The 17,559-nt window shown below is 41.8% G+C and overlaps 1 protein-coding gene and 1 long non-coding RNA gene across 2 annotated transcripts in view; both read right to left on the bottom strand.

The window, feature by feature from the left end:
• SESN3 (sestrin 3) overlaps positions 1-17,559 on the bottom strand; it is a 44,161-nt gene that overhangs the window by 25,959 nt on the left and 643 nt on the right. The window lies entirely within an intron of this gene.
• Positions 2,179-15,633, bottom strand: LOC110390309. The gene is made up of 2 exons (XR_002433687.1): positions 5,090-15,633; positions 2,179-4,316 (listed from the first exon to the last, which is right to left on the bottom strand). It is a non-coding gene; the product is annotated as an uncharacterized LOC110390309 (long non-coding RNA).

Genomic DNA, 17,559 nt, shown 5'->3' with positions numbered 1-17,559 from the left:
AGATCTTGAAGGAGGGAGTAATACATTTTCTCATTATTCCATCCCAATAGCTACTATTCAGAAGGCCGCTCTTTGAAAGAAAAATAATTTAGTCAGTTATCTCCCAGTAATACTACAGCTGCATCTTCCAAGTATCAAGACTTGCTGCTCTAAAATGTAATCATTTATGGTATTAACAAAATGCTTCAGCACTTGAAGAAGTTCAGCCAACTCAATAGGAGTTTTCTAATAGCTTCCTGAGCTCAGTTTTTTTTATTAATAGTCACTCAGTCTTGGATGTACTGCAACATAATCCAGCCATAAACTTCATTTTCCCCTCCTTCTTCATAGAAGGATTTTTAAATCCTCTCTTGCATTACAATCTTTCAGTAATTTTGCTACCATCTAGCATTTCTCAGGAACTTTGTTACTTAAATTCTGTGATCTCTCTCCTTATAATACACACAAGCATCTGAGGAAATAACCTGGAGCAGAGTCCTTCACTAGGATACCTACCCTGAGATGTTTCCATTTCAGCAAGGAGCCTCAACTCTTCCCAGCAGACAGCAAGAGCAAATGTGGCAGCATTAAAAAGCAAAGTTGAACCACTCAAGTCTCCTTGGGGTGCCCTGCCTGGAACACAACCACCACGCCAGAATGGGCTTCCACAGGTCCGTACGGTATCTATTAGTCCCTGTGGATACCCTCAGGCATCTTAAATGGTACCTAATGCCTACACTGAGCATCATGGTACTAGTTGTAGGGCATGGAGAGCAGTTCATGACTGGTGTGTCAAGTTAGCTGCTGGGCTTGGCTAGCTGCACCAGGTGTTTGCATACTGAGGGCGTAAGCTGGGAATTGGGTTTAGGACTCCTTGTTTGGGGCTGAATCATACCAAAGACATGAGATCTGGTGTAGCCTCTCATTTACCTTACAGTTCTTCAAAATGGAAATATGCTTGTTCAATCTCGGACCTGATGCTGCAGAACCTACTTTTCAGATTCAGCTTTGTGTACACAAACACGTTTTAATTCATATGGCACAGGCAGCAATATTTGCTGTTCCCGGTTAAGATCTTACCTCCAAACTGGATCCTGCTGTCTGTTACTGCTTACTGAGTACATTGAATACAGTTCCACTTTCGGTTCTTGGATGCTAAGAGCACAGTACCCCTCCATGTGCCAAATGCTCTAGGTTTCAGCAATACTTAACACAATTTCACGGTCATACTGGACTACCAGCTTATTCCATCCTCATAGAAGACAGAAGGAAGCAGGAAAAAGAATGAAAAATTTAAAAGTTACCTGAAACTGACTCTTAGCTTCTACTATTATTCAAAGCTTTCCTCATTTACTTCTACATATGCCAAGCTTCGTTTTACTTTATCCATTTAAGTTGGTAAAAGGAAGAACAGTTCAGAAGTGTGGCAGACGTTAATGGCACTCCCAATTCATTTTAGGTAGAAACATGAATACCTCTCATGTATTTACAGAGAATTCATATAAAACTGAAAGCTATACACAGTCTTGCTGACTGAAAGACAGACACAGTTTACTTGCCTTCACATTTCAGGACTCTTGGGAGGTTCTGACTGACAAAGACAAAAAACACATCAAAGCTCTGTCATTTTGAAATGTATTGACAAACATTCATTGGTCCATCATTTTTAAAGAAATGAAATCTATTTACGGCTTTTAATGTGTTAAAATCAGGAGCTTTACACCTTCAGAAGGTATCTGCAAGTTATGTCAAATTAAGTTTTGCTGCAACTTCAAAAACGTGGATGCACATTAGAAGCATAAACTTGCTGTTCTCTTTCTCAGAGCAATTTCTGTGAAGAGAAAGAAAAGAAAAACAGAAAACAAGCCAAAAGACAAATGAGAAAATGTGAAGAGGAATAATCTGAATGACACACACTGTCAGCAAACAGTGTTGTGTAACTCCTCTTTAGGACTGCAGCATTCCTAAAATGGGTTAAATTTATGACTATGTCCAGAATTAATAAAAGAGATATTCACTGGAGACAATGTCAAAATGTTAGAGTTCACGAAGTAGAAGTCTTGGTCAACAGTCATTTGTTAATGGTATTTCAAGTGGTTTTGCAACGCCTTCTTCCTCTTAACAGAATGTACAACTCCAAAAAAGCAAGCTAAGCGATAAAGATGAAAATTAGCAGAGGAAATCAAACTGTAGGAAAACTTTTTTTTTTTTTTTTTTTTTCATGGAACAGCATTTCAAAGTACTTAAAAGCCACCCTTAATGTTAGGAATTCAGTGTCTTTGTGCCTAACAGCTGATGGAGTGGAGCAAGGAGCTGGGAAGGGAGCCAGTGCAGTACAATCGATGTGGAGCTTTTGCTTTGGTAACAGGTTACAACCCTTTTGGATTTCGTACAATAAAAGGAAGCCTATCCCAAGTTCTCATCCCTCTACTCGCTATTAAGAACACAATCCACACTAATTAGAAACCAAAGGGCAGCAATTTCTACCCAACCCAAGATGTATGGCCAGGCAGCAGAAATTCAAGAGCAGTTCTTCAGTCTCTGAAAGATATCCGGTATACTCAACCTACGGAGAAAAACTCAGAAGTGAACATGCAGTCACTGCCAGAAAAGTCTACATCCTTTTTCATAAAGAAAGCCTACCTACATCTACATCCTCTTTTAGTCCCATTTGTGCTGTAACACCTTCTCCATCCTGGAGATAGTTTCCAAGTTATTTACAGCTATAAACCAAAATGTTCAACTGCAACTGGAATCAAACAGGCAAGGATTCCAAGTCAAACATCTGAGTAACGAGTTTGCTGCAAAACATTTATTTATTTAAGAAGCCAAACAGAGAATTGATCTGAATATATCATGTAAAAGACACACCTATAACTTAATCACAAGATAACTAAAGTGCAGAGTACAGGTACCCAAGAAAGTAGGGCTCCTGACCAGACAAATGAAAAACTGTCCATGAGAAGATTTCTTCAAGTAAATGGGCCAATAACCAAGCCTAAACATTGATTATTAACACATGAAATGGAGAGACAGATTGCCACCTGTTCAGTTTACTTGCAGCTAGAGATTCACTTCCATCTAATTTAAGATAAACCTCAAAATAAAAGTTGTTATTCATGCCCCAGTCATTATCAGATACTAGAACTAACCAAACACTGGCACCCAAATAAATTTGCCAGCTGGATGCTGTTTACTACCCAAAAATAAAGCTGATGTCTAACTCAGGATGAACTGAACTTTGTCATAGCAAGACCTGCTTTTCCTCTGAAGATAAAGAGGAATCCATTGGTAAGTGGCAAGGCTTGCACTGTCACCAAAGTGGTCTTCTGGTCTAATTCAGCCACCAAAGAAGAAAAAACAAAGTGAAAGAAATAAAACTCCCCTCTTATCAATCCCTGAAGGCGCAGACAAAGCAACTGTGCCTCCTTCCTCCCCCGCACACCCAATGCTGGAGGTCTGTATGCTCCCCAGGAAACACCCTCAGGACAGAAGATCATTTTGTGATGGTCAGGATGACTTAAAATCCTACAAGCACAGCAGAAGAGCATTTTCTACATCAGCAGCATCAGGCATCAAGGGCAAAAGTTACAGTGGAAAACATCAGCAGTTTAGCTGGGACAGCCAATGGGTAGAGCAAACATTTGACCTAACATGAAGATAAGGGGCAGCTGCTTCGGCAGGTCTGAATTAATGTCTAAATTAACCACTGATAGATAGCACATTATCTTTAGCATACAGTAACTGGGCAGTTAAATACTGCAATTCATGAATGCGCACACAGTTATTGGGCGTGCTGCCAATCGGAGAGGCATAACTGGTGGACATTAAAAAAAAAGAGAGAGGAAGACCCCCAGGGTTATGTAAATCTGCCACGTAACCCTGGCAGAACTGCTTCCTAAGAATACTCCGCTGAATTTTTAATAGAAGTACTGTCTGAAAATGCACGCCCTGTAAGCAAGTAAAACTGAATGGTATCCATCCATACTGTAAATCAATAACAGCATCCTTCTACTGTGAAGTAAGTGGCTGACTTGTTTTAAACTGGATTTCAAATACGCTAAAACGTTTGAAAGATGATTAATATAAGAGCAGCAACCATCAAAATGCTCTAATGACATATTTTATAGAAAACCTTTAACAGGCTTTGCAATCCATGCCTGAACATCTTCAAACACTGCAGCATTCCAGCAGAGCTCATTACCACCGAGGACTTTAAGGAAGGTGCACCTCACTGGGAGCTGCCATAAGAACAGACTGGGAGAACTGTTTAAGCAGAGGCTGGCATCGAGGCCGCATTCTGTCACCTCTCCTCTTTTGGCAGCGCTGTCACTTCGCTACAACAAAGGACAGAGAGACAAAATTCAGGCAATGAACCTGGATGGCTTCAACAGAAGAGCACCATACTCGCTGTGAACAGATCTCTACGTCCTATCTTTGCACTTTAATGGAAAAAATAACAACAATATCCTCCTTTGATTAGCATCTCAATCTCCCTGCTGTTGCAGGGAACAAGCTGGGCTCTGACCTCTGCACCGCCTCGCTGAAATTGCTTCCTCCCCAGCTTCAACTGCTGGGTTGAACAACTATCCGAAATAACAAGGCTGTGCTGGCCACACAAGCATCGCGCTGGCTGATGCTCCTGTCGAGCAGTGTTCATTATCTGCAATGTATCACAGACAGCTGCATCTCAAGGAGGTGGTAATACTGCAGAGTCGAGCAAGAAGCTCCTCATGCATCCCTGCTAAAACTCCCCCTTGGTAACTCTGTGTCCTTGCAGTGTTTTCAGCAGGATAAAAAGTATTCCAGAAAAAATAAATGGTGTCCCAGAATACGCTGCTGCAGAAAAATGTTTTCAAGCACCTTTCACTTAGCAGGTACTATATAAAACTCAATCTATTCTGAGACAGAGGAAAGTCACACAGATGGCAGAAACATGGTTTTTCAAACTACTTTTTCCCCACAAATTTTATGTACAAAATGATCATACCAGTTATTTTAAATCTATGTGCAAGAACGATCTTAAGACTCATGGAAGTAACTTGCTAAAATTCAGAAAAACAAATCCTCTCATCCAGATCGAAGAGGGAGATGTGCTTAGCTAGGTTACCTTCCAGCCATCTTTTCCATGTAGGATTTAAGTAGTTTGGGTCTTGGAAAGCAACTAAAATGCTGTACTTGCTGTCACAATATTTCGCTTGATGGCCTCCTGGCTGCCACAGTCCACAGAGAACTGGGACCACTTCCAAAAGTAGGATTCAAACCAAGTCACAGGTGAGAAGGCCAAATAACAGTACCGCAACTCTTCAACAATGCTCAGCTAAGGCGTGGAAATCCTTGCTGTAAGAGACTGTGGACCCCTAAAGTTTGTGTGGGTTCAGAAGCAAATCGTTGGAGCTAACAGAAGAGAAATGAATAAAGGAGTATTAAATATCGGGAAACATGAGCTGCAGCACTAAGACAGATTTGGTTCCCAAATACTATCTATTCTATATAGGCTATTACAAAAAAAATGAAACGTATTATCTAAAATAGGTATGAATTGGCATCACCTAAACAGGGAGAGAAATTTTAGCTACACTGGACTGTTGCAGAAACAATCATCATGCTACTCCAGTCTAAGACATGCAGCCCACATCAGATAACTCCTTAGCAGCCTGGCTGAGCACATTATTGGGCTATATACATTGTTGGACTGGATGATCTTGTAGGTCTTTTCCAACCTAGCTAATTCTATGATTCTATGATTCTATAGTCAACAACTGTTGCATCATTTACCTCATAATTTTGAGTACTTGCACTTTAATTGTTAACTAACACTAGATTAAGTAAGAAAATACTTTTTCCCTTTGCTGAATGTGCCTTGTCAAAAGTGACATCTATTTAGATTTCAAAAAAAGTGAAGAAAAAAATCTCTGAAGAGTTAAAGCAGGAAGAAAATATATGTACACTCTGTACTCACTGATAGGCAGATGTTTCTTTAGACTGATATGTACCTGGAAGAATACAGACAGACTTTGGCTATGCTACCTCACCACGAAGGCCTCCAGCTGAGCTGTTCACATCAAAATGCAAGCCAGCATAAAAATATTAAAATACAAGGCTGACAAATTTTCTAGTTTACAGGAAACAGAACTTGTGGCTATGGTTCCTTAAAATTCCACTGAGTGAAATGTTAACATGACCCACAGAATTTCATAAGTTAATCCACTGAAAAGCTTTTGTAACAATGAGAAACCCCCTCAGCACCAGTTTCTCAGTCCAATGCTCATTTACAATTGATGACTGCTGAGCATCTTTGTTACAATTCAAATAACGTAAGAAACACTGATGCTGCTCTCCCAGCTCTGTCTGGAAAAGGATAGTCCCTCTGGATGCCCAACAGGAACAATGTCCTCCTGCTTTCAGAGAAGCACGGGTTTTGCCATTTTAATTTGGTCCATGACTCAAACAGAAAGAACATGCCAGATGAAAAATAGAATCTCCCTGACTAACACACTTTTACTCTAGCCTAAGGGCACAGTTTCCAAGAGCAAGCACCTTGCTGTCTAAGCCAGGGGCTTAAGCCTTTTCTGATTAGTTGACTTGTAAGTGTCTCACAGAAGGAGCTGTTATCTGTACCATACATATGACTTCACTGGAGTAAGATTTCTTACATGGCTTTCCAGAGACTCCTTAAAAGAAGTCTCCAAAACCTTTATGGGTGCTGGGGCCATAGATGGGAGAACCAGGAGGGAGTCCTCGTGGTTCCTCACCTGACAGGAAATTCTACCACAGCCACCAGTTATGACAAATTATTTCTCCAACTGGTCTTATTTGCAAAGACTAGAGATTGCTTTTGCAACAAGCAAGGAGCTGACCCACCAACCATTTCATGTTTGATTAATCTGGGAAATGTTTGGACAGGAGACTGATCGAGAAAGTGCTTCATCTCAGCAGCACAACTGAAAGCCACCAGCTTGCTGGAAGGACCATAACTACTTACAGTCAAGCAGTTTCCAGTTTCTTCCTCTTTTTTTTTTTTCCCCCCCATCTTAAGCTAGGTCTTACCAGGGTGAGTCACTGCTGACACACCATCTCCGCAGCACGCTGACTTAACACAGCTGAGCTGAGCTGGTGGCAGTAATGACCTAACATACAAAGCTTGTACTTTCCTGCCAAAGCTTATAAGAGATGCTGATTTCCAAAAAATGAAGATTCATAACTGGTATAGAAAATGCACTGTACCTAAACACATGCACATTGCCCAAGCCGGCTGGTTGGCAGAACTTCACGTTCACCTCCAACCTCACCTGACGGGCTCCATCATCTCCTCAGATTACTGCTTACACTTTCACTAAGAGGACTTTTGGCTGCATTTAGTGACTTAATGACTGTAAAAAAAAAACAGAACAAAAAAAAAAACCAACACCAGCTAGTCCTGCAGAAATGATAAAACCACTTATTCTATACCCTCTCCTATAGCAATGGAAGAATGGTTAACATGCGTTGTCTACTGAGATCTTCCATATGTTCCAGTCTACATGCCCTTCTTCTGTATGAAGTAACCAAATCCAAGCCAAGACCCTAGCACTGGAGTAAGCCCAGCTCCTAAGAGGCTGACAGCCTTTACTTCTACCCAGCTTACCTCTGCGTGGATAGAAATTAGACCATGCAACAGGTATTCCAAGTTTTTTGAGAAATATGAATTGAAGTCATAGACCTAGCTCCTAAACCAAGAAGAATTACTCATGTTGGATGGCTGGATGCTGCCTTTAGGTATTCATGAGGCACAGCTTAACCCAAAGGAGTGTCCCATATAAAAGAGCAACAGCACCGCATTGTCAAACTGCTTTCGCTTGTACTGCAAGTTTCTGTCGGATAAATAGGTCAAGGAACTACAGCTTTATCTAAAATATCTTTTGCATAAGTCACCTAAAGAACAGGGGCATGGAGGGAAACCTTCCTTCTGCCTCCATTCTCATTTTGCTTTTCAAAGCTGAGGGTGAGAAACAGCTCCAGCATGGCCGAAGACGGTTCTCTTTCCACTTGTCCTCTGCTCATATCTAACACGTACAAGGCTTCATCTCCTCTGAAGAACTACAAGGCAGGATGTAGGTTCTTTCACTCTTTAATAATGCTGCAGTTGACCTTTTCAACCAACACACTCTTTCTCCCAATTACCTGCAAAGCACCCACACTGAAGTCAGAAAACAAGTTTTAAATTGCTGGAATAAGAGTCACTTATCTTAAAACAGGTTCTACTTATGTGATCCCTCATGTTACTGCCTTGTTCAGTCTTCCCCCAGTAACATAACGTGGGCAAAATTTAAACTACTAATGTAATTGAACAGTTTGTTTGTGTTTTCTGGAAGGAGCATAAGATGAAAAAAAAATAACCTCGAGCTTTAATATGTATTAAAACAGCATAAATCAGTCGGAGTTCTTTTGGTTCAACACCCTCCCATCGTATTTGCTTACAAGTAGAAATTGCAAAAAGTAAAAATACTGAAGACCACAGTGGATGAGAAAACTGACAAAAAAAAACTATAAAGGAAGAATACAAAAGATACATTAAAGCTTATCTTCTGTAAGCTTATCAGTCAAAATGAGCTGTTGACTAGTGGACATCATGCATTTCAAATGTTGTTTTCATGTGTTTCCTACCGCAAAAACCAGGAAGTTTCCACTGCAAGATATTAATAAAGAGTCCTGATTCAGACTTTTCTGTCAGTAGTCCACTTGAACAAAAACTGCATCCAACTGAGCTAAGGGAGCTTAAAACACAGGTGCTAGAACAACTGTCAGGGCACCCGGAGATTGTTTTGATCAACTTTTGGAGGAAACAGAACAAGCCATCTCGTCATGGGGAGAGCTGGGATCATTCTGCAATTTTTATCTTCATCTAGTGTGCTCTTATCAGCTTATTGCTTCCCATGAACACTAACAGCTTGTGAGTTTTAACAGCATACTTCGACAACATCTATATGTTATACAATGCATACCATGTATGTGCACAGCACTTCTGAAGTCTATTTAATAATACGGGTGCTTCCATTTAAGCAGTTGCCTTAATTTTCTGATTCTACCCTCATTATTGCAGTGAGGCAATGAGCACTCAGCTGAATAATCAAATCCTGATGCTGGTTTCCAAGGAAGGTCAAGGTTCACCCTGCTGGTTCAACACCCAGTGGGTATTTGCAAGAAGGCAGTTGATTTCAAGACACAAAACATATTGTAAAAAAGCAATATTTCAAGTGTTCTTCCAACCTGGATGAGATCCAACTGGTGTCAGGTAGAATATTTAGACAGTGTGTAGGCGCTCCATTTCATTAGAGGTCTAATCAAATTTCTAAACTCTAGAACAAATTACTATTTCCACACCTCTAATCAGCAATGAGGGCGCTTTACTGAGAAGAATGTCAATCAACTCAAAGGGAGTATTTTTTATTTCTTTTTAGTTAATAGAGATAATTACATTAAAACAGATTTAATACCATATGGCCAGGACACCTCCAGATATACTTAGCCAATAATGTAACTATATTCCCTTCGCCACATGCTAAAGCAGGAGATATTAAACATATTTACAAGCTCATTCTATTGAATTAGGTTCACTGCTGTTAAGATAGCGTCTTACTTAATAATTTTAACTGCACAATTCATAAAGGAGAGAGAACATATGCTGGCTTTCAATTGTTTTGTCAGTATCAGCAAAAGCAAATCCAATGCAGTTATAATGCAGAGACAGATAAAAGATGATTTTGAATAAGCACTGCTCTAAGAATGGTTTACACCAAGACAGCTAGCACTTCATGTCATCAATATAACTCTGACTTTAGGTTCTGTGGAATAGCTCAGCAGCATAAACTCTTTAATTCCCAATCCACCTATCCCCAAGCCACATTTAATGTTCATCTGTATGTAAAAATGTTAAGTGAGAAGACAACTTTGCAATCATTACTCCCTTCTAAAGAAGAATCTTTTAGAAGTATCACTTAACTCTGGAAGAATACAAAGTTCTCTCCGGTTCCATGTCAAAACTTAAGTTCAGATTTAATACTCATTGAAACAGATGGACAATTATGTGTTTTGATTGTAAAGTGCAGTAACTGAGATATATTAAATGTATTTATGAGTTTATTACTCACTCCAAATAGATCAAAATTTGGGTTCGAAGTAATCTTCCAAATGTCTTCCATGCTTTAAGAGGTAATGGAGATCTATGGTTCCACAAAATCCTCAAGAATGTGGTTTCTCCTGGCTTTCATACGTGTTAACCCAACACTTGTTATGTTGGAAGATTTAAAACACAGCTCTAAGGGTGGTCCACACATTAACCACACAATATGGAGCAAGTCCATGGGGAACTTACTTGTGTGATGCAGGCTTATCCTCTCTGCTTCCAGCCTACTTATAAGACACAATGCCAGGAATACTTCAAACTTCTCTAAAATTACTAGTTTTTTCCACCCAGTGCCCCAAGGAAAGGGACTGCATGCAGCCTCAAGTCACAGCATTGCTGGTCTATGAAAACTAAGTGCTTATCTTTAGAGAAATACAAGAAAGTCATTAACAAGAAAGAAAATAGATGTTTAATCAGGAGGTTTTATTTACTTATCTTTCTCTAATTCAGGTGACCAGGGACATTCGGGAATGATTTAAGATGCCTTTGCAGACTGAGGACACCAATTTCCATCTCTGACCCTGACTGTCATCACTCTGCTCAGCCCTCCCCTAACTTGCATCTGGTTAAACCCATGGTTGTTGCAAACACTACAACCTAGAAGAAAAAAGCCTATGCTTCAAAACATCTCTCTCAACTTATATACAACGCAAAAATGAAAACATTTAAATGAATCAGTGATTGATAACAGCCTATACCAAGAGAAAAGCAATTTGTTTCTCAGTATCCTAGACACGCAGTATTAACTCTCATCTACACTGGCATTTTGTCCCAACTAATAGTTATCCAACGTCTGATATGCAAGAAGTATCCTATAATACAAAACTGAAAGCAGTGGTTAAGAGAGACATTTGAAATTAATAGTCCTTGATCACGGTCTCCCTTATTATCAGTAACACCAGTTTGCCCAGGGTGTCGGACAGAGAATCCCGTACAATTGTTGAACCATTGCTACTGCATTCAATGCACTGACTGATAAACAGAAAAAAAAAAAAACCTGTTTGCAGAGAATATCCCCACCTCTCTGTAATGGAAGCACACAAAATATTTGAGCAATCTACATTACGCTCCCTATGGCTTCTACTTAAAAGGCACAGACTACCAGGCTGGGTTGCTGAGAAAACAATGGGAAGGACCTCTGCATACAAACAGGAACACCTGCAAAGAACAGAGAAATTAAATAGCGTAAATTATTTCCATACAGATTTTTCCAAAGCTGATGATGTGCCATTTCTCATTAATAAAGGTCTCCCTCCTGACAATTTGAATCTCTTTCCGACTGAAAACACCACTCTCCCCCCAGTCTATCCTGACCCACTTAGACAAAAGCCAATATTCAGTCTGGCCAAGCAAGCTGCAATCCATCCTCACTCTCCAGTCCTGGAAATGGAAATCTGATAACAAGATCTCCAGACGAACTCCCCTAGCTAAGCAAAACCAGAGGAGAATTATACCACTATCTTCTCTCTCAAATCTCTCTAGCCAGAAAAAAAACAGTTCAAATAAAGAACCAAACGAGTATCAACATCTCCCTTGCCAACACGAGAGAGAGGAAAAACCTAGGATGCTTAACAAGCCATCTATTTTTTTTTCAGATTTCAAAACATCATCATTTAATTAGTGCTTCAAATTTCATGTCTTTAAGTAATATGCATAAATTTAAAGCAAATGCTCACGGAATCCACATCTCCAAACCACAGCCTGTGATTTGGCTAATGTAATGCACCACTCCTACCAGCAACAGTAAGTCTTAATAGAGGACAACCTCCACGCTTGGCTAACTTGCTCTCAATGCTAAACCTCAAGGTTTCTTTTGAAGAAAATCCTCCTCCCCACTCTCTTTCCCTTCCTGCCTCCACTAGTTCCCTGTAATTCAGAGAATACATTTTCTCTCTCTCTCTCTCTCTTTTTTTTTTTTAAAATAAAAGTCACTATTCTAAATGAGCACAGTTCATTGCAAGGCTTGTCATGGCAAAAACATCATCCTACACTGGAATTTCATTTCACTCGTGTCACTCTTACTACAGGTCAGCTGAAAATCTGCATTCTCATTTTCAGCACATGAGACTAGAAAGGCACAATGAAAAAGTTTTACGCTGACACTTAAGATACGAGGTGGAAGAAAACAGGAACACAGGAACATGCTAATGAAGTAGTACTGCTCTCCAATTCCAGACACCAAAGCTAATAATTAAGGCAGTCGAGAGAACAATTATTTAAAAGGGTCAGATTCTAAAAAGATAGAAATTACTGTAAGACTTATGAGGATCGAGGACAGAAATCAATCGTCACTGGACTTTCAAATGCATACATTCTGAAGGGAAGAATCTTGGTACGTGAAGGGGTTTGTTTATTTATTTATTTGTTAAGCCAATCTTTCCAGGAAAATAAGACCAAGTGATGAGGGTGAGGGTCTTGTCAATTGCCTTAAGAGCCTGGTTTTTATATTTTGGACTCTCACAGACCATACTCCCCGTCTCTGCTGAGCACTGGAGTGACCCGAGCTGGTTTCTCCCCAGTTCCATTCCAAGGGACTGGAGGACAAGCTCACATCGTGTCTCAGACAATAGGGAGTCACTAAAACCAGATTCAATGAAGAGTTAGCTCTTCATGCCAAAGCCTGTGAACTGTTGTGGGAACTCCTTTAGAAAGAGGCCCACCAGAGATCTAAAGTTGCCTAGATGGCAACCACGAGTTGAGATAACTACAGAGTGACCAAGAGCAGCCTAAAACTATGTAAATTTAAACAATGTCCACCAAAGTAAGACGCTCTGCCAAATGTGATGGTTAGCTATCCAACACCAACCACAGTACCCTGGTACCGTACCACAGTACAGTAATGTAAAGATGCTGCATCATGGAAAACTGGAGGTGTTCTTGAAGCAAAGGCAAAGCAGCTTTAGTTTGCATATGTTCAGAAGCCACTGAACCAGGCTGGCTTTCCTTAAAATAGTTGAAATGTCCTTGAGAGGCCTTCTGACTTCTACAGAACAGGTGACAGTATCTCCATGCACCTCCATGACTCACAGTGACATGCATTTTCACTTACACGAGCTTCTAAGACCTGACATCAGACTATTTTTGAATCACTTTTGGGCTACTTTCTTATTCACCCATGTAATACAATGAAGCGAATGAAAGTGTCTCTCTTTTTTTTTGATGTGACCTCAACTCACTGAGTCCAGGCCAGTGCTATTGTTAGCACTACATCATTTAATGACGTTCATAACATTTTCTATCTTAAAAGCAGGTGTATTTTTGACAGTCTAGACCTAGAACAAACTCTACGAGAACCTCACAGCTCTGGACACTTATTTTCCAGCCTAAATATATTTATGACCATTTTATATCCATTTACTCCTTTGCTTATTTCTCCTTGCTGGTTCTTACCATCTGATGTATTTATAGACATCCATCATAACCCCTCTCAGCCCGTATTTCTGCTGCATTAAAAAAGCAAAGGTCTTTTAGTCTCCTTTTGCAAAGTAAGCCGTCCATTTCTCTGAGCATCCACACAGTTCACCTCTACACCTGCTGAATGTGGATCCCTCCTGGCTTCCCTCCTCACAGCTGCAAAACCCTGTAGGACTGTTCTGGTCCTCCAGTACACCGAAATTCCTCTCCTTGGCCCCTCCAGGGAGCAGCTCTTCCCCAAACTTATGAGTAACAAGCAGTTACAGGTGACTCTTACATGCCATGCCACTGCACCTCACCCCAACTCTAAGTACTCTGGTGCTCAAGGTCTCCCAGCTTGCTGTGAAACACTCTGCTCTTTCCCCGGATTGACAATATTTACCACTTCTGGCTCCTGTATGTAACCGAGTAACAGTCACACTTCCATCATGATTCAGGAAAGTGTTAAACCAGATTAGATGTGAAAGCAATCTACTGAAAAGCCAATGTCAGCCTCCTGTCACTGTGGCCCACCACCATCCCCAGCCCGATCACCCCTCTGCTTGCTGCAGGAACAGAAAAACAGATAAAAAGGGTCAGGCCACAGGTCTGCAGTGCCCACAGCGCTGGCACAGCTGACTTGCAGCAGCTAGCAGAGCTGACAGCAGCACCTGCCCACAGATTTACCACATCCTATTGACAGGTCTCCTTCCATTTTTCAGTCACAAATTCGCCCCATTACTTTCCAAACCTATTAAAACTTTTCTCTATCGAGAACAACATTCACTTCCAGCTGACTTGCTGGTGAAGCCAGAAATTTGGCCTGTGATGTTACTTCAGATGTTTAATGAATGAGATCTAGTTTTAGTCAATCTGCAGCTCTCAGAAGAGGACACTACAGCAGATCTCATCAACAGAAGGCTATGATTTAAGTCTGGTGTGACCTACTTTGGCAGTATCATATGTATTTTTCATATCTCTGTATGCTTTTCCTTCTACATCTGTTCTAGTAACTTGCCTATTGCTGAGACTTGTGTTGAAGGAGACCAGCATGAGGGATGCGGAGCATGGAAAATTCCGTCCCTCACATTCAGTGCTATTTCTCCCCCAGAGGATCACCTGGATTTGACAGACTTATGAAAAAATGGGAACAGCTCTGGGATTTCAGAGTCCTCCCAGGACACCATGAAGCAGATGGGCTCAGGCCGGCTGAGCAGGCCTCCCCTCCATCTCCCTCTCTGAAACCCGGCACAAAACAAGTATTTAACTCTGGAACCACTCTAACTCATTTTCTTTTCTATCTCACCAACCTGTACTTACACAAAAAAAGATCCTTTTACTATCTATGTGTTGCCATTTGCAACTGAGCTGCATCAATTGGTGAATTCTCCCTGTTCCTACATTCCCTGATGTGTCGGAGTTTTTCCATCTCCTGATGACTCCCTGCTTACTGCACAAAGCCTTCCTGAGGCAGTTATTTGTCCAAAGGATTACTGAGCCCCTCCTGTGTGTGCCCTTCTGGCTTGCTCAGGATCCAGCTTTCTTTTAGGTAAGGATTCTGGGGCTCAAGACAAGCTGCAGCCCTCACCCACTCCCTTACCCCTGCCCAGCCGAAGACTTTCCACCTCCAGATGTGAAGACCACATGGGTCAGAGGGACAGCAGTAGCTCTCAGCCACCACTCTGAAACACTTGGCTCCATTAATTTTCAGCTGAATCGCAGCATTAGCCTTGACTGCCTTCCCAACAAGCTCACTCGCAGTCCAGAACAGCCTCACCTATGACTGGGTGTCATCCTTTGATTTGGAAAAACAACTCAGCTCTCACAGCTACAACCACCTCAGCCCTTCTGATCAGCAGCAATTGTTCTGCAAGCATACCTGGTTACCTGAAGTGTCCTGTAACAATAAAACCAACTGGAAACAATTATTTTTATTATGAAAAATCTTCCTTGTAGGCTAATATAACCAGAGGATCCTCAGCAAGTTGCTAGCACTACCCTAGTACAGAACTTTCTGTATCATTAAGTCACTGTGATTAATCAGAAATGATCTGAAATCTGAAGTACTGCATCTAGCTGTTTCTGCTGAAAGAGAAGCTCACCTTCACCCATCAGCATCCAAAATCTTCCAGGCTATTTCCAGTCTCACCCCGTGGCACTGAGCAGGAGGCTGCTTTGGCCCTTTGTACTGACACCGCACTGACCAGCTGCAGCCACTGAGTGCCTTCAGATAAAGACTTGAGACTGAGGAGGGCAGAAGAGATTCAGCACGTTTTAAGGCCAATCATCCTTCCAGCATATTATCACATGAGCTTAAAAAAAATACCATCAAAAGAACAGATGAGGCAGCACTTATCTGAAGATTATTACACTGAGACTTGGGTCAAATCTGCATCTCACTTCCACTAAGCCTTGTTGTTTTCTCCGTTTTCTACTTGTACGCTTGCCAACAAAGTGCAAAAGGTTAAAATTTACAGTGATTTTATTATACCGCCTTCTAAATGATTACAGATGGAGTCAGCAGCTTTGTGCTTCTATGTTGATTTCCCTGCCTAAAAAAAACAGATGCAGTGATGTCCTGGTGCAACCAATGCAAGCACAACGCACGTTTCAAGGGACAGGCTGGGTGTTGTGGGTTACAAGCTTTCTCTTTCCTTTCCCCAGTTTTGCAGCAGAAGTAGTTTATGTGACCGTGCACACACTAGGGCAGTGCTGAGTGCCCTCCTCCAGTGGATTCCTCAGCTCTGCCATACAGCCATTACCACAGAACCATAGAATGCCTTGGGTTGGAGGGGACCTTAAAGATCACTCAATTCTAACTCCCTGCCATGGGCTGGTTGCCCCCCCACAAGCTCAGGCTGCCCAGGGCTCCATCCAACCTGGCCTTGAGCACCTCCAGAGATGGGACATCCACAGTTCTCTGGGCAGCCTGTGCCAGGGCCTCACTGCCCTCTGAGCAAAGGATTTTTTCTTAACATCTAACCTAAATCGCCCCTCTTTTAGTTTAAAACCATTTCCTCTCATCCTATCACTGTTATGTTCCCTAATTGCTGAAAAACACATCTAATCTGGGAAAGTTTCCTGTTACCTGGACCATAAAAACCTACTCCTACCCCCCGAAATCAAAGCAACGCACAAAACCAGCCCTACCCAGCACGGCGTGAGCACAGCTTCAAAAATCCAACAGCAACTTAATCATTTCAATTTAATTTCAGACATGCCAGCGCTGCCAAGCACCACTTTATTTGTCAACAAAACGTTTTGATGATTTGGCAGAAGGCAGCACGCTCCCTCCCTGCTTTCTCCACATATTTGGCACTGCTTATGTCAGGTCTGGAGCTGTTCTAGGCTTAAACCCCGCAGAACTCCTCTCTTCGGGTCACCGCTGCCTCAAAGGCAGCACTGCAGCCCGGGAGGTTCGGCCCTGCCAGGAAATGGTTAAGCTGCCGATGTGCAGCTCTGATCCATCGCATTTCTCGCAGGCTGAGCTCAGAGCCCAGCACCAAGTATCAGCCGTAACATGATCCAAGAGTTTATGGAAAAAATAACTGCGCATACCAAGCACGCACATTTAATAAGATTTTCTTTCCATTCAAATAGTCTAGAAACATGATTTTTGAGATCTGCTTCGCCCTCCGACCGGGCTCTAACATCCCTCCTCCCCCTCCCCTAACACACACCTCCTGTCCAAAAACCAAACCCTTGAAAAAAAAAAAAAAAAAAAAAAAGCGCTCGTACTGCAGGGAAGAGAGGCTGGAAAAACAACTTTGATTGGCACTTGGCCTGACCCACAGAGGAAGAAAAACAGATTTTGGACAAAGAGCGCAAATATTTGAGCTCGCTGACTTCGAGACTTTCACAGCGTTTCGGAGAACGAACCCGGAGCGGATTGAATCGGAGTCGCTCCCGGGCTCGGGGCGGCCGCGTTTGCACAGCTCAGCGCTTTTAATTCATTGGCGCAGCGCAACCGGAGCGCACCTCGACGGGGCCGCGGAGCGGTGCGGCACATCGGGGGGGGCGGG

This window comes from Numida meleagris, chromosome 1, assembly GCF_002078875.1.
Source record: "Numida meleagris isolate 19003 breed g44 Domestic line chromosome 1, NumMel1.0, whole genome shotgun sequence".
Lineage (NCBI taxonomy): Eukaryota > Metazoa > Chordata > Aves > Galliformes > Numididae > Numida > Numida meleagris.
The sequence above is the reverse complement of the archived record's forward strand: the minus strand, read 5'-3'. Positions and strand labels throughout refer to the sequence as shown.